The sequence below is a fragment of the Chrysemys picta genome, chromosome 14, assembly GCF_011386835.1.
Source record: "Chrysemys picta bellii isolate R12L10 chromosome 14, ASM1138683v2, whole genome shotgun sequence".
NCBI lineage: Eukaryota > Metazoa > Chordata > Testudines > Emydidae > Chrysemys > Chrysemys picta.
This window is the reverse complement of record NC_088804.1, coordinates 12,859,319-12,880,907: the sequence shown is the minus strand read 5'-3', so window position 1 is coordinate 12,880,907 and position 21,589 is coordinate 12,859,319. Positions and strand designations below refer to the sequence as shown.

At 44.7% G+C, this 21,589-nt stretch overlaps 1 protein-coding gene across 8 annotated transcripts in view; it reads right to left on the bottom strand.

Annotated features, from left to right (window-relative positions):
- The window catches only part of LOC101934489 (dipeptidase 2), a 45,501-nt gene extending 24,941 nt beyond the window's left edge, over window positions 1-20,560 (bottom strand). Inside the window, exons 1-3 of one of the 8 annotated variants that reach the window (XM_008166922.4) lie at window positions 20,456-20,534; window positions 9,140-9,209; window positions 955-1,177 (exon numbers count right to left, since the gene is read on the bottom strand). The gene's annotated coding sequence lies outside the window, so the exon portion shown is untranslated. Of the gene's footprint in view, window positions 1-954; window positions 1,178-9,139; window positions 9,210-11,736; window positions 12,065-16,036; window positions 16,167-20,455 lie in introns of those variants that run through there. The other 7 variants (XM_008166918.4, XM_024104095.3, XM_065567001.1 and 4 more) reach the window with 7 other exon arrangements.
- Window positions 20,561-21,589: the final 1,029 nt, after the last annotated feature.

Here is a 21,589-nt window from a genome sequence, read left to right as displayed (position 1 = left end):
TTAGAACCCATCATTACATATGTGTAGTTGGGATAATTTTTCCTATGTGCATTACTTTGCACTTATCAACGCTGAATTTCATCTACTCAAACTAGTTAGTGGTCTCTCCTGGTCTTAAAATTTCAGTTACTATAACTGAAAAATTAAAGAAAAAAAATTGACTTGGTGCATTTGATGGAATTTCCTTTCTTGTCTATATCACTCTCCCCTGCACAGTCTGTTTCCCCTTTATATGAACCTCCCAAAGCAACAGGAGAAAAGACCCCCTTATTAAACAGATTAATAATTATAAAAACCACAAAACTGGAGCTCCAGAGACAGCTGCAGTCCCAGACATGAATTTAAATCATTTTAAATTAATTACCTAATTCAAGTTATTGTTTTCATTTTAGTGGAACTTTAGATTACAAAACACATATTGAACAAAAGTGAACAGATTTGTATCCATTGAGTTACAAAACATTCCAGTGACAACAGTTTGTTGTTATAAGATTTTGAGATATTTCTAACCCAAACACTGCACTATTTTGCTGATGTATCACATTGACTGGAGTCTGAAAAAAAAAAAGTTGACCAGCCTATTTGCATTGTCCAAGCTCAGAGGAATGCAAGTAAGATGATTAAATAAGAATGTGAGGGTTATTTAAAAAATATAGGAGTTTGTTTTTAATAATGTAAGGTGCTGTTAGCTGAGTTAGAACTTTTAAAAACTCTAATTTAACCCAACACTATCCCTTTAATATGTGCTCTCTCCTGAAAACAAAAGAAGAGTTACATTTTATTCTTTCTGCACTTATTCTCTTTTGCTAGATTTCTACAGACCATTGAGCAATACTGTGGTGGTCCAATACCCACTCTTCCAGACTAACAGCTGGCAGTCTGCTCCCAAACTTGCCTTCCAAAATCAAATTCATGCAGATAAAGATTATGCACGGAACCTATTCTGAATATTACCTTAAGGTTCACAGGGGTACCACTTGCCCTTTGGGCTTGGAAAGATGCCAGCTGCTGTTCTGGTAATTTCCTTTTTCTTTGGCAGATTCCAAATGTGTTTTTTCTTTGGCGGAACTAGCACAGTCCTGTTCCATGCCAGAAGTGTGAGAAACTGTACAGTAAACACAAGCTTGTAGGCACTTGGAAAGCTGCCAAGCATGTGGATGGCCCGATACTACAGTATCTGCAAATGAAAAACATGCTTATTGGAAAAATAACGCCTGAGGAAGAACACTTTAATCGTCAACTCCCAGAGGATTAACCCTGCCATGACTGGCCTGGTCCAGGCCAGCAGCTACAGGACCCTGTCTAGTGACATTAGTTCCCAGAATAACCAAACACAGCCCGGGCTGCTTCAAAGGCGAAAAAAAAACCAGCCAGTCTGTGTTTAACAGTCTGAATATAGTACCACCTTTATACAGATTAAATCCCAAGCGCCATTCCTTTGATGAGTGCCAAATTCTGCTTGCTTTAATCACAGGAGTAGCCCTCACCATTCCCTTCTCCGCATTCCAATCTCAAAGAACTCCCACTACTGTACCAGGTTCGGAGGAAATTGTCTAACTATTCTCCACACAGGCCAGCCAGTCTCTGGAAATCCTCTGGATTTTCACAGGGGTTGTGCCACAACTGACAGAAGAAGCGATCTTTCCTCCATCTGAGCTACAGCCATAGAAATCTTCCCATGTTTCTCCCATGTTAACTTTCTACACTGCGACCCAAGAACCTCTTAGTACCAACTGGAAGAGGCTCAGCGGGGGCACAGAAGGGTTACAGGGATCTCCTGCATCTGGTGGATATATTGTAATTCACCGAAGAGTATCATGTGAAGTTTCAAATAAAGCTGGTTCCACTCTGGTCACTAGTATCATTATACAACATCTGTAAGGTGTGTTTCGTGAAGAGTTATGTATATACACTGAAAATTAATTCTTAAGGTCTTTGTCTAGAGACTGGTCAACAGCAAAGGTGAAAAGCAGGGTTTCAGTCAGACAAGAAATGTTTATCTAGCTGGCTATTTAGATGCAAATTGAGTATTGTCTGGTTCACAATGGATCTCCTTTCACCAGTCTGAACTTAATGCTAATGAAGGATTGTGAAAACTTCAAAGAGAGAAAAGTAATAGGAGGAGATAAGCAGTGAAGTCAATAGGGAAACTGAGGCAGAGAAGTTGAGACCTCTGATTGTTCAGTGTATGCCAAGAACCCTCAACTCCAATTGATTTCAATAGCAACAGCAGTTATGAGAAGTCAGGCACTAGGTATCCAGCTGGACTCCCAAACTCAAAATTAGCAGGCAATTTGAAGTATGGACATAATTAGCTTTCTCAGTGCCAGCCAGGGCTGAGATCAAAAGTCAATTTGTGGCTCAGACCACGAGACCATGCCTCTCTCCAGTTGAGATCTTGCGTGTCAGTGACAATTCAAAACTAGATTGTATCAAAAGAAAATTGGTGCTGATGAGAAGAATGGTTACAAATCCTAATACGAAGTGAAATGGTTTTGTGAGGGGTTTTCTTGTTCTTGATTTACGGAGTTCAGGAAGTGGTAGAAATCAAAGTGTTTGTGTTTCAGCCTGGTGTGAATGCCCATGCAAGAGGGACTAAAAATGAAGCCAATGACCCATATAGTTCCATTTCTCAAGCTGAGTGAAGCACAGAAAGGAAACAAAGCAGTGAAAAAAGGAAATTTTTTTATTTTACAGTTTTCAGCTCAGGAGTAACTGATAACTTAAACAAGGTTTCCTTTCTATCTTAAGTGTCCCTTTAAGGGCTCTTAAGGATCTCTGGCTCTCAGGTTTTGATTGTGTATTTAATCGCTGAACACTGCTGCATTACTTGCTGTTGGTTGTAACATGCACACATCTATTACACTAGCTTTGCTAGGGCTTATTTGGAGTGGTCACACCACTTTCTTCCTGTACCTCTCCCAGGGGCTAACTTCAGAGATGGTGTGAGACAGCCTAGCTCACAGTACTTTATACCAACTCCATAAACCTGTTGTATCCACTTATGAATGTCACAGAGATCAATGAGCCCTCATAAGCTGCTAATAACTGACACCTCTGAGTTAAGTGAAATGCCATGAAGTATTTTATAAGCATTATATTAAGCCTCATAACTGGATTCTCCCCCCTCCCCCCCCCCGCCAACCCCCACCCCATCCCAGAGTCAGGTTTCCAACTTTTAAGTGAACAAAAATGCTTAAGGAGCAAGGGGGAAAAATGTTCAGTACTGTATCATGAAATGCTGTTAGAGGGACACCAATTCCCTGGTATGTGGAAAAACTGCAGTGAGAAGTCAGCCAGAGAAGCCAGCTGGTAGATGTGGAAGCAGCCAAAGCAGAAACTGCTGCACTGGCGAAGAATAGGGTTGCCAACTCTATAATCACACAAACCCAAACACCCTTGCCCCGCCCCCTACCCCATCCCTTACCTGAGGCCCTGCCACCACACACTCCCTCCATCCCCCCTCCCTCCGTTGCTCGCTCTCCCCCACCCTCACTGACTTTCACCAGGCTAGAGCGGGGGGTTGGGGTGCAGGAGGGAGTTCGGGTGTGGGCTCTGGGAGGGAGCTCAGGTGCGGGAGGGGGCTCAGGGATGGGACAGCGGGTTGGAGCGCATGTAGGAGTGGGTGCAGGCTCCATCCAGGTGGCGCTTACCTCGGGCAGCTCCTGGGAAGCAGCTGACCTGTCTGGACCCTAGGCTCAGGGGCGGCCAGGAGGCACCACAAATTGTCCCTGCAGAGTCAGCGCTTGTGGCAGGGGCAGCGTGCAGAGACGCCCTGGACACCCCTGTGCTTAGGAGCTGGACATGCCGGTTGCTTCTGGGAGCCGGGCGGAGTCAGGGCAGGTAAGGAGCCTGCCTTAGCCCTGCTGCACCACCAGACTTTTAGCGCCTAAAATCTCCCGGATTGGCTTCAGTAGTCTCCGGCAGATCGAGCCCGATTCCAGGAGACTCCCAGCCAATCCAGGAGGGTTGGCAACCCTCGCAAAGAAGACTACATTAACTTGGATTAGATACTTTTTAGTTCACACCACCAGTGTCCACACACTGCAGTTAGATTGCCACGCCCCTGTAGCACACCCTGTGGCACCGTGTAGATAAACCCTTAGTTTAACTGCATTAATCTCTTGTGTGGACAACTCTTATTCAGAATTAAAGTGGCCTTAACTAGATTTAGCTTAATTCAAGGCCACTTTACTTCTGAACGAGAGTGTCCACACAGTAGTTTAATGCAGTTAAACTAATCCACTTTTAATCTACGCCCTTAGCTAATTTGGATTAATTTTCCTGAGTGCCCCTGTGTAGACAAACCATGAGTTAGGAGTGCAGGGGTGAGTGACAGCAGCAGCTGAGTCACAAAAAAGTTGATAATTTAACCATGTTCTGTGCAAATCAGTCTGGTCTTTTTTATATTTATCACCTTTTAATTGAATATCTGTTTCTGACACTCCTGTGCAGCTCAAGTACAAAAACAAGTGTCTCTTCTTTAAAAATACTGAGTTGTATCAGCCTGTGACCGAGTACACAGGCCTCTCTGGCACCAACGGGGAATCATACTAGACTGAAATCACTCTGCCTTGCTTTCTGCACCAGTGCAAGCCACCCCAGGGTCTGTTTATGGCATTTCTTCCTGTTTTAGAGAGCACAATGGCAGTTTCCCATGTGAGTGTTCCCATGAGATGCAGAAGGACGTGTTTTCAAACTTTACTCTGATCTCCAACAAAAGCCCAATTCTCAAAAGCCAAAAAGCAGTTTTTTAGGATTGCCAACATTGTATGTCAAAAATAAGTGACTGTTTTCTTTGCACCCCACCCCATCCCTCCTCTCGATATTATCATTAATAAACAGTATTCGCCTACATTTTCCAGGGGTATTTCTTACTGCTTTTTGCAGTTCTCAGCAATTCCCAGTCTTGTTGTACAGAGATAAAAAAATAAGGGACTGTTGGCAACCCTATGGGTCCTGAGCACTCTCACCTGCCACTGAAGTGAGCAATTATCCAGGGCACTGAGTACCTCCCTGGATCAAGCCCCAGCTCTGTAGGCCCTTGGGAGGCCAGCGTCTCCCTCACCAGCTAGTCTGGGCTGAGGGGAAGTATTTATGCCTTGTGCCTGATTTAGTCAGTCAGAACAAGGGATCGTGTTAACTTCCATGAGACACCAGCTTGGTTTTGAAAAGTGCTTCCAACCTAAAAGCCAGAGCAGTGAGATTTAGGAGAAAATAATTCGATCTGTTTATATTGCTTGATTTAGACCATGCATATTTTTAGCCATGAGAAAAAATATAAACAGAACTTTTATAGATTTTAGATTTTGTCAATTGTCACAATTTGTGAATTAAGTCTGAAACCCTGGGTATTCTCGATTCAACTTTATACCCCTGGAGAGTGTGCATAGCCTATGCAAAGAACTCCAGGCATGCCTTTTAGCCCAGTGGTCCCCAAACTTTTCAGGGTCGTTCCCCCCTTGCCTCTGTCCATGCCCCCCACTCCACCCACAGCAGTGGGTCACAGCTCCGGGGGAAGGGGAGCGGATGGGGTTAAGGAGGCTGAGGCTGGGGCCGCAGCTGGGGGCGGGTCCGGGGCCATGAATGGAACCGTGGCTGGGGCCGAGGCTGGGGCCAGGACCAGGGCGGCTGGGGCTGAGAACAGAGCCTTAGCTGCGGGTGGGATTGGGACCGGGCATGGCGCTGCAGCCAGAGGCCGAGTCGGGAGCGGAAACTGTGCCCGGACCAAGACTAGGGGCTGGAGTTGGGAGCAGAGTCGCAGTCAGGAGCCGAGGCTCTGGCCGTGACAGAGCTGGTGGCAGAGCGGGACTGGGTGGTGCTCCTGCCCCACCCCCATGGGGGCTGGCTCAGGCTTTGCCACACTCCCCCAAATGTTCCTCCATGCCCCCAAGGGAGGCGTGCCCCACAGTTTGGGGACATCTGTCTTAGTCCTTTAAAGAGATTAATCACCTCTGCTACCAAGCACATTTCAGTATTGAAAGTTTCAATAGTAGCCACAGCACATGGGCAATAACCACTCATACACATCCCACGCGAAGCACCCCAAACAATCTGCAGATTGTACAGGTACAAGGGAGATTAAGACAGGCACAACCGGTGCGTACCGTAACCAGAGTCCCAGCTTCTGGAGTTGTGCAAACGTATTAGAATCCAAGTTTACATTTTAACAAGGAAAATGCTTGAACAAATGAAGCAAACAGACACACCCCAGCTGCTGGGGTCAGCATTGGGGGCCACCTAATGCCAAAGGGAAGAAGGATCTCTGCTGCCCCAAGTGGGGAGGGACCCCCTTGCTGCTGCTTTTTAGGTAGAAAGGGGCAACCTGCCACCTCCACTCCAAGTGCAGGTCGGTGGGGCGACTGTGTGGGGAGGAGTCGGGGGAGGGAGGCTATATCATGGTGTGCCTAGGGCCACAGATTGCCTTACCTACCCGGCCCCATACAGGTAGCTGTTTTAGAAATAGTATGAGTCTATGCACCAGGTCCTCGGAGTTTCTGTGTACCCAATAATTAAGGCTCTGTGTCTGTCACAGAGGTCACAGATTCTGAGACTTTCCATGACTTCTGCAGCAGCCAGTCTGGCTGACCCCAGAACCACCCAAGCATAGGGTTTTAGACCAGAATGCCCAGTCAAAAAGGGGCCATGGTGGCTCTGGTCAGCACAGCTGACGGGCCATCAAAAGGCCGATCGGAGGCACAGCAAGGATAAGGCAGGCTCCATACCTGTCCTGGCTCCACGCAGCTCCCAGAAGTGGCAGGCATGCCACTCCGAGCACCAGCTCCGCAGCTCTCATTGTCCGGGAACCATGGTCAATGGGAGCTGCAGGGGTGGTGCCTGCAGCCAGGGGCAGTGCACAGAACCACCTGACCGGGCTTCCGCCTAGGGGCGCAGGCACATGCCAGCCACTTCCTGGATGCATGAGGTAAGCACCACCCACACCACAGCCCTCTGCCCCAGCCCTGAGCCCCCCCCGCAACCAAATTCCCTGCCAGAGCCAAAACCCTGCACCCCAACCCTCTTCCCCAACTCTGAGCCTCCTCCCACACCCAAACTCCCTCCTGGAGCCCACAACCCCTCCTGCATCTCAACCTCCTGCCCCAGCCCTGAGCCCCATCCCGCACCCTAAACCCCTCATTCCCCAGCCACACCCCAGAGCCCGTCCCCCCCTATACACCCAAACCCCTTCAGCCCCACCCCCAGCCCTGAGCCCCCTCCCACACCCCAAACACCTCATCCCCGGCCCCACACCAGAGCCCGCACGCCCAGCCGGAGCCCTCCCTGCCCCAGCCCAGTGAAAATAAGCGAGGGTGGAGGGAAAGCGAGTGACAGAGGGAGAAGGGATGGAGTGGCGTGAGTGGGGGACAGGGCCTCAGGGAAGGGACCTCGGCAAAGGGGGTTTGGTTTTCTGCAATCAGAAATTTGGCAACCCTACCAAAGCAGCTGACCCTGGGCCAGCTGCTCAGGTGGCCTTGTAATCAGCTGCACCGGCCACTGCTGGAGTGGTCCTCGGGCCAGCCGCACCAGCCGCTACTTAGGTGGCCCCTGGCAGCTGGCCTTGCCCAAGCAGCAGTCCCAGAGGTGGACGGAGTAGTGGGCGGCCCCTGGGCCCCACCCCCAGAGCAGCAGCGTCCTGGGATGCCCCTATTGTTGCCAACTTTCTAATCGCACAAAACTGAACAACCTTGCCCTGCCCCCTGCTCCTTTCCCGAGGCCCCTGCCCCTTCTCCAAAGCCCTGCCCCTTCTCACTCCATCCTCCCTCCCTCTATCGCTCGCTCTCCCCCACCCTCACTCACTCACTCATTTTCACCAGGCTGGTGCAGGGGTTGGGGTGCGGGAAGGGGTGAAGGCTCCAGCTGGGGTGCAGGCTCCGGGGTGGGGCCAGAAATGAGGGGTTCCGGGCTGGGGCATGGGGTTGGGGTACAGGATTTGGGGTGGGGCCAGGGATGAGGGGTTTGGCCTCCCTAGCAGAGTGGGGGTTGTGGGTACTTTACTCCATTGATCCCCTGACCCAGATTCATCTGATGCCTCTAGGAATGTTGGCTTTTGCTGGAAATACTCGCCAGTACATCAAGCCTAGGGAGGCTCTGCTGTGGTTATAACTAACTAATTCACAGAAGACTGGCCAGATGCCACAGGCCTTAAACCACAACTCTGCAAAAACAAATTTGTTTCCTTTTTTTTAAAACTATCCCTTGTTAACCCCATGCTTGTAATGGGGAGAAACTTACAACCCCTTGTGGAATTAAAGGTCTCACAGACTCTCCCCCCTAGGGTGGTCCTTTGTTGCCAGCATTGCCATGGCGTTCTTGCTGCTCTGTTCCATGTTGCCTCCGATTTAATTTTTCAGCTCCGCAAACTCTAAAGTTGGCTTATTTGTCTCCTATCACGTCCGCCCACACACATGCAGAAATGTCAAGTCCTGGATAATATTTCCTTTAAGAAACCAGACTCAGAAGAGATTCCATCTCTCCTAAGGCAGCCGTGAGAGAAAGAAAGCCTTAATGCAGTCATTCCTATGGAAATATGAACTCCAAATTTCTCAGGTTCCCTCAGTTTTAGACAAATCATCTTTTTCACATGTGTTTCCTTCTGCATTTCATCTTCAGTGAGTAAAGTTATCACCACAACAGCCTGGTGGCTACCCACAAACAGGGCCAGTGCAAGGAAGTTTAGCACCCTAGGCAAAACTTCCACCTTGCGCCCCCCCCCAGCCCTGCGGCAGCTCCTCGGCCCCCCTGCGGCAGCTCCCCCCTGCCCTGAGGCACCCCCCCCCCACGGCAGCTCCCCACCCCCCGGCCCGGGGATCCGTGCGGCAGCTCTGACCCAGGGTAACCCCTGGGCTGCCGGCGGCGCGCGGACTCAGGGGTTCCCCTGGGCTGCCTGCCAGCAGCTCAGACTTCCTCTCCCTTCCAGCACAGCGGCTGCTGTAAAAAAAAAAAAAAAAAAAAATTGGGGGCACCGCTTTTTGGCGCCCCCAAATCTTGGCGCCCTAGGCAACCGCCTAGTTGGCCTAAATGGTAGCACCAGCCCCGCCCACAAAGCACTGAGTCTACCCACATGTTATGGGACAAAGCTATCCTGGGTTTAATACTACTGACTTCAGGGGAGTTACATCATGGGGGAATTTGGCCCTACCTAGGACCTCGGGAGGGCTGCTCCTTTGTTCACGGAGCTTCTCTTTTAGCAGTTTGTCACTGTTGCTTTCCTGGAACACAAACCAAAATGCTTTGAACAACAAGTACGTGAGTGTTCAGCAAAAACAAGTTTCAGAGAGGCAGCCACGTTAGTCTGTATCAGCAAAACCACCGAGTCCTTCCTTATGGCACCTTGGAGACTAACACATTTATTTGGGCATAAGCTTTCGTGGGCTAAAACAAAGAATTCATCCTTCAGGCTGAAAATATTCCCAATTGCTCATACTATTGGGGAGTTGCAAACTTTGTTGCTTCTTTTAGCCAAATGCATTGCATACAGCACGGGTGCTTTGCATTCTTCCATTTCCCCCACAAGCTAGTGTCCCTGTGTGCCACCCTCCCACCCCCCTCTCCTGCAGGGGCTCTATGTCTTCCCGATTCCCCCACCCTCCTCATGCCAGTGCCCAAGATTCCCCTCTCCACCATATGCTTGCAGTTGTGTTGCCCCCCATTCACCCCTTCAACCATACCATTGTTCCCCATTCCCCCCCTCATGCCAGACACTCTGTGTACCCCTTTGTCCCTCTTCCCCCATGCCAGGGTCTCTTATTCTCCCCCGGCCAGGAGTTCTGTGTGCCCACTCATTCCACCTCCCACCCCTTCAGCATGCAAGCTCTGTGTGCCCCCCATTTCTCCCTGTGCCGCATGCCAGGGGCTTGCTGTGCCCTACATTTCCCCTATGTCATGGGCACAGTATGCCCCCAATTTCCCCTTCCCCCACACTTTCCCTTCACACTCGAGAGGCTCTGTGCCCCCCTTCACTCCATCCCCACCCCTCATTCTCATTTCTTTTCTATCTGTCTGGGAGTCCATAGGGAAGATGAGCAGAACTAAAATGGGGACTACTGTTATGCTGAAATGGGTTAATGTCTGCCATCAACTGGTTCTTTGGTCTACAGTCAATCACAATTGAGAACTCTGCTAACCAGATGCCAGGGGCTCTGTATGTCCCCCATTTCCATGTTTTGGTTTTTCTCATTGTCACCAATAAACAACACGGTTCTGGTCAAGGATGCCTAGAACAGTTCCCTGAAATTTTGGAATTGATAGGATGGTGTGTTCAAAGTTACCACGTTACAGACAGAGAAATGCCACAGAGTTGAGTGACAAGGTGGGTGAGGGGAGGTAATATCTTTTATTCGACCAACTTCTGTTGGTGAGAAAGACAAGCTTTCAAGTCCCAGAGGAAATACCTCTAGAGGAAATACCTCACCCATTTTGTCTACTACCTATTTAAAAGAAGAAGTCAAGAGTCTGAAAAACAAAACACACACAAGTTTCAAAATCCATTTAAGATTGCTAACTGACAATACACTTAGCTATCAAAACAAAAATACTTTAAAGGAAAGTAACATCTTACTGTCCACATAGACATTGTTCCAGTACTTTATAAAGATAGATATAACAGCAATTTTAGATACTTGACCAAACAATTCTAATGTCATTTGATACAAAATTTTCCCATGTAACACTACCTTTTGAAAGAAAATATTTAGATACTGAAATAAGGTTGACTAAAATACATGGAAGATCATTTATAGGCTTAGTATTGTGACAAAATATGCAATTATTATGTAGTGGAGGAAATTCAGTTTTCTGAACACCAATCTTAAGAACAAGAAGTTATAAAAACCATTTTTTCCAGTGTGGACAAAAGTCACATAATGAAATTTATGTCAATGAAGAACAAGTCGACATTCCTTCACATTCCCAATATTTTCAACGCATTGGAAAGCACTGTGAAGCACAAGAAGCAAGTGATGCAGTGTACGTGCACCAGAGCTACTGTAATTCTGAGACGTTCAATTGTATGAACTTTTTGATTTTATGAGCTGCTCAAGCCACAATTAATTCACTGGGGTTGTACTGCACAATGTTGACATGTTAGTCTTATGATCATAGAATCATAGATGATTAGGGTTGAAAGAGACCTTAGGAGGTCATCTAGTCCAACCCCCTGCTCAAAGCAGGACCAACACGCACTAAACCATCCCAACCAGGGCTTTGTCAAGCCGAGCCTTAAAAACCTCTAGGAATGGAGATTTCACCACCTCCTTAGGTAACCCATTCCAGTGCTTCACCACCCTCCTAGTGAAATAGTGTTTCCTGATATCCAACCTGGACCTCCCCCACCACAACTTGAGACCATTACTTCTGTCATCTGCCACCACTGAGAACAGCCGAGCTCCATCCTCTTTGGAACCCCCCTTCAGGTAGTTGAAGGCTTCTATCAAATTCCCCCCGCCTCACTCTTCTCTTAATGATGTTCTTAAGACATCATATAAATGGATAGTCGATGCACATTATCATTTAGCAATTTTAAATGGCTTCTGCAAATACTCTAGGAATATGGCAAACAGTACAGTTAAGCTAAAGCAGGGTGCAGTAAGCATCCTTATTTAAATGCCACTCACTGCCTATAAGTATAAAATCCACTCAGCCATTTCCCCTGCTGTCTGAACTGAGCTCACAAGTGAGCAGGACAGAGCTTGGTAGCTCTTTCTTCTTTATGGTAAATGTATCCTTGGTGCCGGTTACCTTCTTTGGGCAATGAAAAAGAGGCAAGATCCACATTCCACTGGGTTGGATACAACAGCACGAGCCTGGCACTGGTTACTTTTGGTTTCACATCGCCACAAATAACTCTGCTTCTTGGATGGCTCACAAACATACCCGGCTTCACATTCCGGCTTAGGGAGCCTTCCACCAGCTGATAAGCACAGAGGAGCACCACAGTCTCACCCCCGGTTTGTAATCGCTGAAAAGCAGACGGCAAGTAATGACTTTCCAGGCTGCTCAGCGTCACTGTCAGCTCCTCCTTGTGGGCAAACTATTAGCTCTGCTCTTTGCACATCCCCTCCACCCAAAGGCGCTCAGTTTAGAAGCAGAGTGTGATAGGGATTACTCATCATTGTTTGTTTTGGCAAAGGCTTAACTAGATTGGTTTAGAAACAGGAGCTTATCTGGCTATAGCTAGATTTAGGGAAATGAGCTATACTCATTTATGGCCCTATAACTGTGTCCACCACAGGGGCATGTGTTGCTCTAACTGTACCGGTTTCTTAGCCAGTGCAGTTAATGCTGTACAAAAACAGTGTAAAGCAGGCCTTCGACTTGTCAAGTTAAAGCGGGGCAAATCTCTATGTGGATGCTTATTTGGGTCTAACAGTGGCTTAGCTTGGTTTAACCCTAAACCTGTTCCTACTCATTTTAAGCTAAAACAAAATAAGTATCCATACTTCCTTTTTTGTTGGTTTAACTGTATCAGTTTAAATAAACCAATTTAATTAAACCATTGCAAATGTGTAGAAAGAACAGGAGTACTTGTGGCACCTTAGAGACTAACAAATGCAAACGTGTGTAGACAAAGCCTTAAGCAGTTTCCAAAAAATGACTGTACCTAATAGGCAAGGCAGTGTTGGTTCTAGGAAGACGTATTATTTCTGCTAGAGTTAGAAACGTCGGGTTTTGTTGTTGTACAAACGAAGTATACTCTGGAGTACAAGAAAGCAGCCTCCATAAAAAAAAGTACTTGGTCAAATGGCCACAAAGCAGCTTGTGGCACCCTGTAATTTTGTTACTACAGATCAGTCCTGGTGAAAAAAAATCAACTCCGATAGGGACTGTCCAATTCTCCAGTCGGCACCTCAAGAGGAGCCGTAGGTGTTTGGCACCTCCTGGGAACGGGTATTTCGTATGAAATATACAGATTTCCATTCAAGGGCAATCTGCATTCAATGTAAGCATATCTTCTGTGGCTGACAGTGGTCAATCATCTCAAGGTGTTGCATAGTAGCAACTAATGTGAGTAGCAAACACTTGCCCAAAAGAAGTTTATTATTAGAATGGTGTCAGCAACCTCAAAGGGTCAAATCTTAGAGATTAGGGCGTAAGAACCGGTAGGAAAATACTAATACAATGAACCAACATATTGAGAGCAACTCACCACTCTGCTGTTCAGACCCTGATCCCATTTAGAGACTTTTGTTTGTTAATAAAAATTTTCATTTAAAATGAGTAGAAGGTGTTATAGGATAATATGTATTTTTAAATTAATTGAATAATCTGTGGTGTCAGCTTTAACGGTCTCATTCATTTTCAGATTGAATTGGGCTATATAGCCAAAGGTGTCACCATATTACTTTGAGAGGAGCCAGGAGCCATTTTTACTGGACCTGACAGTTATCCTACTATAGATAGAGTAATTTTCAAACAAAATTAAGATGAACAGGAGTACTTGTGGCACCTTAGAGACTAACAAATTTATTAGAGCATAAGCTTTCGTGGACTACAGCCCACTTCTTCAGATGCATATGCATATGTCTGACAGATCCTCACTAATGGTTATATATGCATCCGAAGAAGTGGGCTGTAGTCCACGAAAGCTTATGCTCTAATAAATTTGTTAGTCTCTAAGGTGCCACAAGTACTCCAGTTCTTCTTTTTGCGGATACAGACTAACACGGCTACCACTCTGAAACCAAACAAAATTAGGCTCTTTGGGTAACCCTTAGCTTCTCTTTGGGGCAGGGCCTGTGTAAAGCCTCTGGCACAATGTTGTATGTTAATTTAGACTTTGAAGCAACTTCTCAGGTAAAGCCGTTGTTACTGTATGTACTATATTTTTAAGCCAAATGTACAGCACGCGCTTGTAACTGTCAAAATCTTTAAACTAAATGGCCAGATTTTTAAATTTGAGCATGTAAAAATAGAGTTTAACCCCCCAGTGGGATTTTTAAAAGCTCCTAAACACCTAACTTCCATTTTGGAGAGTTAGGTATCTTGGTGCTTCTGAAAATCTTACTAGGCACCTATCTGCATCTTTTTTCATCTAAATGCCTTAAAAATCTGACCTTTAAATCTCATTTAAAGTCAATTTAAGATTCAAAGGTTTTAATGACAAAGGCTCCTATATGCCCATGTCACTTTTGAAAACAGAATTTCAGAGGGCGAGAATTTTGCCAGCAGTTAGCACCATGTCATTGCCAAATTACAATTGGGTAATAGCCCTATTCTTGCAAAAAGAGATCAGGATCTTGATTATTGTCTCATCTAAAAGCAATACCGTGTCATACAAAAACTGGAATAATCTGGTTAAAAAGCTACACCCAATAGCTTCAGGATTGGTCAAGATTCTTAACAGGAATGTTTGTATGTCATAATTTCTACAGAAATAGAACTCTCTGTACTCTAGGATGCAAACAGAGAGAAATCCTGAGTCCATTAGAATTTTAACTGGACATTGTTAGTGCAGTGAGCTTCAGTTATGAACATTTTCTGTCAACTTACATGAATTACAGCATCCTAAACAAAAAAGATATTTAAGGTCAGGGTTGGGACAAATTCTCTCTTTTGTAAAGTGTTCCTCTCCACTCTGAACCTTGAGCACAAAGCCTTTCTTTATTCCCAACTTTCACTCCCATCACCAAACGCTAGTCTCAGCCTCAGACTCCCACATCTTCCCCAATCTGTTACAGAGCGCCTTCACCTCGTGGGAACTCCTTCATGTCTACTTGTACAGGGACCACATCTCTAATGCCCCCTGGCAGTCACTTTCTTTGCCTCAAGATGGCCTTTCCCAGAGAGGGTACTCCCCTTGCTCCTCTCTCCTAGGTCTTCCCCCTAATAAAGTTCTTCACTCTATGTCATTTCCTGACCTTTTAACAGCTGGGGTCACTAGTTATCATTAAGTTGCCATATCACTATCTTGTGGGGACTAGCTGGTATATCACAGGCAAGGCTAAGCCTAGCTTGCCTTAAAGGGACTCTGTCTCAGCTCCTATTTCCTTGCCAACACTGAATACAATTCTCAGCCTTTATTTACGCCTTTCCCTCTTCTTCCAATACTCATAAGCCTACATGGCCATTATCATCCCCAACACCAAAAAAAAAAAAAAGAATAAAATGTTGAATTTTCTCCCCTCACAAAACCAAGTGTGTCAGTCTACATAATGCTTGGGCGGTTTACACAATTCTGCAGTAAAATCAATAGTCACCACTGAGTTTCCTTTTGTCTGATAACGGCTTTGAGTTTTAAGAGTTCACCTTATTACAAGTTTAGAATGTTTAGGGTATTTTTAAAGTTGAAAAAAATAAATTGTTCCTTTGACTTATGGTCGGGTGTCCTTGGATTTCTTTGACTGTGATAGCTCTTCATTTTGAGTTTATGTTTAATAATGCCTGCATTATTAGCATTCGAGATGTACTTCTTGTTTACAAGCTCCTCTGTCTGGCAGAGCTCTGCTCTTTTTTTAAATAAATTATAATTGAAGGGATATCTGCACAGCTGCACCCAATCAAAGCAATCCCCACTTGTATTATTTTCTGGAAATTTCCATGCAAGTTGAGAACATGTAAACTGACTGCTGCAATTGTATCACATAACTATAATCACTTGCTTTTAGAACACAGAAGTCTGATGTAACAGCATACATTTAGACTTTGTTTATACTACAGAAGCCTGTACCTGTAATTCAGCTATCTTCAGCACAAAGCAGCTACACTGGTTTTAGTAAAAGTACTAGCGTAGCCAGCATTCAAGCATTTTTAAACCACTGTACCATAAAACTGGGTTTAATGACAGAGTTCAAGCATTTTTACCACTCACTTCACTAGCACTTAGGACAAGTTCAATTGCCCCATTATTAGAATATAGGTCCAAGTTTTTCTAATAGAGATGCACCCAATGACAGCCGTTTTTAACTTTGCATTTACTCAACTTCTGTAATATCCCTATGCTTTGCAAGCTTAATGTATCCTCCACCCTGCTCACTAGTAATTCAACATTCTGTTATCAGGTCAGTCAGGCTTAGGCCCCTGTGGCTATGAAGTAACTTACGGTTGAAGCACATTGGTATAGAGTTAAGAAGTCTGCATTGTTGCTGCCTGGACTGCATGTTCTGTGAAAGGATTTCTGTCTCCATGGCTGTCAATCCAGTGCTGAAGCCAACTTTTAAAAATGAGAATCATTGCATGCAAAGACTGGATTGAGGAAAGCAGATTTACAAAAGTTGCACTGTTAATGTGAAAAATACAGTGAGATTGGCAGTGTTCAAAAAGCTGCTGTTCGTTGGAAGTAGGACATAGACATACTGCAAGACTGCTGTTTGGTGGAACATCATCAAAGTTCCAAGCAATTCCTTTTACTGAGCTCCAAGTCATTTCTAATTCATGAAATGAAATCGACTTTGTTTAGACTCATTTGCCAAGTCTATAACCGCCACGTTCTGGACACTATAGATAATTCAAGCATTAAAGTTTTTCACCTCCCAGTTTTATTAAAGAATTGCATTATTCCTTAAAAAAAAAAGAGTTCCATTTTCCTAATGCTCTTACTACGTGTCACAGTGAAAATTTTGATACCTTAAGGCGTCTACGTTTTTCATATAAATATCCCATTTCAATGGTACATTCTTTGAGCTCCCAAAGGAGATGATGAACCATTTCCTGGACCTTGCACGTCCTACATAATCCGTCTGTATGCTTATTAGAAACAAATTACTATTTAAACTGCAATGGCCAGTTACAATTCTAAATAGAGCCACTTTACTCTCTCTCTGAGGGCCTTGGAGTACATTAGCACTTTGGACTCTTGGACATTTTTCATGGAATCTTTTCCCCCCTCGTTTCTTTTGCCCATATTTATTCCTGCCATTCCTCTCTCAACACATTCTTAGATTTTTAAACTCCAGTTTACTTAAAGAGATTTCTAAATCAACTTGCTCATTTTTAACAGCATCTTTTGCATGTTTGTCTGCCAACTCATTGCCCCTTAACCCTACATGAGCTGCGATCCGTGCAATGAGCTTTTCAGTGGAGGTCTCCCATTTAAATATTGACCAAACCTAGTGAAATCCAAATAGATCATGAACCAAGTTACTCAAATGCTTTGTCTACAGAGTTAGCCTTGATTCCCCAATCCGTGTAGCTGCAACAATTAGCATGACTCTAATTTGGCAGGAGTAAGCTCATCTAGTGTCATTTCCAGTTTTCTTTGTCTACTTGTGGTACAGTATACTCACGCAGCTGCACTGGCTACAGGTCACCACTGGCTGAAGATAAACAGGAAAAAAAGGCTGAAGCTAAGTATTTCTTATCTCCCACAATCAGAAGCACACAGCTGTTTTTATTTTTCTTGTTCTGAACATGACATCTTTGTGGAGCATTGTCAGATGGTCGGCGCAGGCTCTCCCACTTTTGTGCCTGTACCCTGTGTTTAGGCTGGTATAATAAAGAGCGTTCACTCCTTCTTTTGTTAGCTCACCCCAGTATCTTTATTTACAGTGCTTGTGCAGTTCCCAGATCCCCCAACAGTTAGTGCCCCACAGACCCTCCCCAGGATCTCCTGGCCCTTGAGGCTTCTTTGTTGGTAAGGAGACAAAGATACTACCCTCCTGTCTCCTCCCAGGCTAGCCTCCCCACTGAGGTTTGCCCAGGGCTTTTATAGCCCTCTCCTACCCCAGCCCAGCTGTCACTACTTAGCCCAGCATGTTCCTCTGAGCCAGCCCTCGTTAGGGCTTGCAGCTGGGCTCCCTGCTGAGTACCTGCATCTCTACACCTGGCCTACTGACCAGAGAGCAGGCTGTAGCCAGCATTTCGGCAGGGCTTTAAAGGGGGTTTTACCCTTGCCCTGCCACAGGCATCTTATAGTGCTACAAAAACTTTGTAATCAGCAGAAAGAAAGTGACAATTGGGTCAAAATAAATCACAGATTCACTTAACTTCCAGGCTTCTGCCATGGTATTCAATCATGGCATCTGTTGAAAAGAAAGGAATAGCATGGAGATCTGAAAAGATACAATGGGTTGATACAGATGGTGCTACCTCTTTCTGAAATAGACTTTCTGCCAATATTTATCTGGTGAGGCTGATCACATCCAAGTGCTGAAGCAAACCTGACAAAGGTGCAAACCTGACAAAATCCTCCATGATTTTTGTTTGCTTAATTATAAATTTGGCCTACAAAGGACAATTCTGACAAAAGCAAAACGTGACATTGCTATTTAAATACTGGAGATAGTTTTTAAAGTTTTTTCTGCTTCTTACACTTAAAGAATCTGGAGTGTCCAGTCTGGTCTTCCCTGTTTTCTAGAGGTCCTCTGGATGACTCAGAGCATGTGTATTATGAGCTGTCCCTCCTCGAAGGGTCAGGAGTGTTGAATCTTTAGCAAATACATTTTCTCTTGACAATGTTTTAGTCACTGAAGTTAAAATGTTAAAAATAGGAAAGTTTTAAACTCAGTCTTTCCCTCAGCTTTCGCGAGGCCAGAGTTTTCTTGTGAAGGCAAAACCTGAATTTCCAATGCAAAAATTAAGCAGAAAGAGCTTTTAAAAAACTTGAACTCTTCTTTGTACATTATAAATCATCAAAAAATGTACATAACTAATTCCTCCATACAACTTCCTTTTACAGGGGAATTAATTTGCTTAGTGCAATGTTCAAAGGGTAAGCAGACAGTGTGTCATCACAAACTGAATTACATTTGACAGCCAAGCAATTGAATATTCCACGGAAACAACCATAATACTGAAAGTGACTTCAATAGCAATACTGACACAGTGAAATGTCAGCGGTATTAAGGCAGTTTCCATAATGCTTTAACTGTGGTTCTGCCCTGAGGAACTGTTTCTGGAACAGGAGGAGTACTTTATGCAACAACATACAAAATAAAAACAAGGGCGTGCAGTCAGTAAAAGTTGCCACAAGGTGGAAGTAGCTTCCCAGTTAGAAGCTTGATCTAGCAAGATTTATTTTTTTTAAACCTCATAAGGAATTATGCACCCAACTTTTCAGACTATACAAATATATGTATGAAGGGAGTATGCATTTTTATTTTTGTAAACCATCTAGTCAAGCAACGCAAAATATTTGCAGTTCTGCATAATGAGTGAAAAAATTAACAATATCAAAAATTCAATGTGTATTTAAATCAATAATATGTAAAATCAGGAATAATGAAATTAAAGGTCAGGTCTACTCTGAAATGTCATTAAGAGGGGCATAACAAGGGTCAGTATTTCAATCCAGGAAGATGTTTTGTTTTAATTGCCAGCCCTGCAAATTCGCCTTAGGATTAGAAAAATCAAAGGATGATGTTGTTATTCTGGATACGGAGTCATCACCAGTAAGAAAGTTTTGGTTCGATACATCATATCTGTGTCTATCTAGGGACTTTGATGGCCTTCATCAACATAGCCTCTGAGTGCCTCCGTTTGTGGATTCTGTCCTCACAACACCCATGTGTTTACCTCATTTTATAGACAGGAAATGGAGGCACAGGGTAGATTAAGTCAAAAGTCAAGTGCTTAAGGCCACACTGAGTCTATGGCAGAGTCAAGAACTGGACCCAGGTATTCCAAGTCCCAGTCCAGTACCTTAACCATGAGGCCATTTTTTGCTTTTAGTTATACCTGTGCACATCTGTTTCTTCCTCTTCCCCTACTCCCCCCCCCCCCTTGCCTTCAATGGACTGGGGAGGTGTAGCCAAGCACACAATTTGCTTATCAATTCTGTGTCTGAAGTGAGACCAAATAGAATGTAGCACCCTCTCCTACAGGTCTGATGGCTCTGCAGTGTCAACAGGCATACATGGAATTGTGTCACTGAAGTAGATAGTCCTGAATACACATAGGTGATTAAAGGTGACATTTTTACACAGTCACTTTGCAGAGTAATCCTGTACTTTGGAACATTGTACCTCTTGTGAAGTTCTGAAAACACTGTGGGCACTTGCTAGAAATTCAACAGATATTTAACAGCTTCTCTTTGCGAAGTGTCTGGCAAATAACACTCGACTGGAGACAGAAGGACTGATTGTAAGTTTAGACATACAAATGGAAACAAATGCACACCAAACTTGCATGTGCAGTTACTATAAGTCCAGAACATTTAAACATTCAAAAGCCATACATGGTATGTACACCTATGCTTTTCAAAAATCAAGTCCAGAGCAACAGTTTGCTATTAAAGGGACTATCAGTGTCACATGAAAAAGGAGTTTTGAATACTAGCCAAGTGACCAAACAGCTACTATACTTGGTAGTTAATGAAAGATGTGGTGGCTTCCGTCTCAGTGGACAGGTATCACTCCCACCATCACAGCTGGTGCTCACTGGCAGTGCATGGAGGGAAATGAACTTCCGTTTCAGAGAAGGCATATTTCAGAATAAGGACGCCTGTATTCATTAGATATGCTCTACCTGTTCTATGATGAGAAGATTCCAATATAGCATCTTTCAACAACAACATTAAACTTACTTTTTAAAAGACAACGTGGCTTCTTTGCAAGTATCACTGGATGGCTGTGGCAGGCTTCTCACTTCACTTTCAATCTTGGGATGTGATCAAGAGTGAGAAACCAAGTGGATAAGGGAAGAGAGCAGCGTATGCATTTTCCTTTTTAGAGTAAGAGTGGAGTAGAATATTGAGCGTACCATGAATCAATGGCTCTTTGTCTGCTGTCCTTGATAAGATGCCCTGCTGTTTCTTCAGAAAACAATTTGAAGTGGTGTGTGATTTCATGCATGAGACCTCTCGCATCTCATTCTGAACATACTGGACAAGGCTAGTTTTCAGAGACTTATTTTAACTAGAGCGTTTCTGGTATGTGGGAGTTTTAACATTTAAGGCCACATTTTCAGAAGAGCTCAGTGCCCACAATAGGGGGCAGGTTTTTGGGAGGGCTCAACACCCGGCCGCTTCCATGGTGACACACAAGCCCAGACTGGTAGACGAGCTCAGAACCCAACATGATGAGCTCTTGAAAATCTTACCACTTATTTTAGTACCTAAAAGGGTCCCAGGCTTAGTGTTCCAGGGCTCTTCGGGTCTCCTTATCCACAATGAAGGTAAACACAGGTGGGCAGCACAAAATACTGCTCTGCCTATAACTGTCAATCCAGCTTTCAGTGGTTGCCATTATGGATGAAATGGTAGTTTAGCCTTTGTGTACACTCAGGCTTCATTCATCTGCTGAGATTACCAGCGTGGGTGCCAGTGACAGTCATAGCTGGAGGAAGCCTTACAGAAGGCATGTTGCCAGGAGGAAGACTGCCTATGTGAAAATACAAAAAGAAGACACATAGGCTATATAGGGTCTATTAATGAGCTGTAGACCTGCAGCCCTCCTGCCCCGGTAAATTAATTCCAATCCATGGCTGGCAAGGCTTAAAAAAAGAAAATGCTTAAGTATATTATTAGGAACAAAAAAGAAGCAGCAGGGTGATCTACTTGTACCACTTGATGATGACGAAGTACTTGCCAGTTTATTAAACATCCTCGACTAAAATCCTGTTAGCTCAGAGACTACTTTACTATTTGCAGCCAAGTGTCCTACAATTTCTCTAGTTCTGTTTTGTAACTGGGCTTGCTGTAAAGGGGTGGTATTCGGCT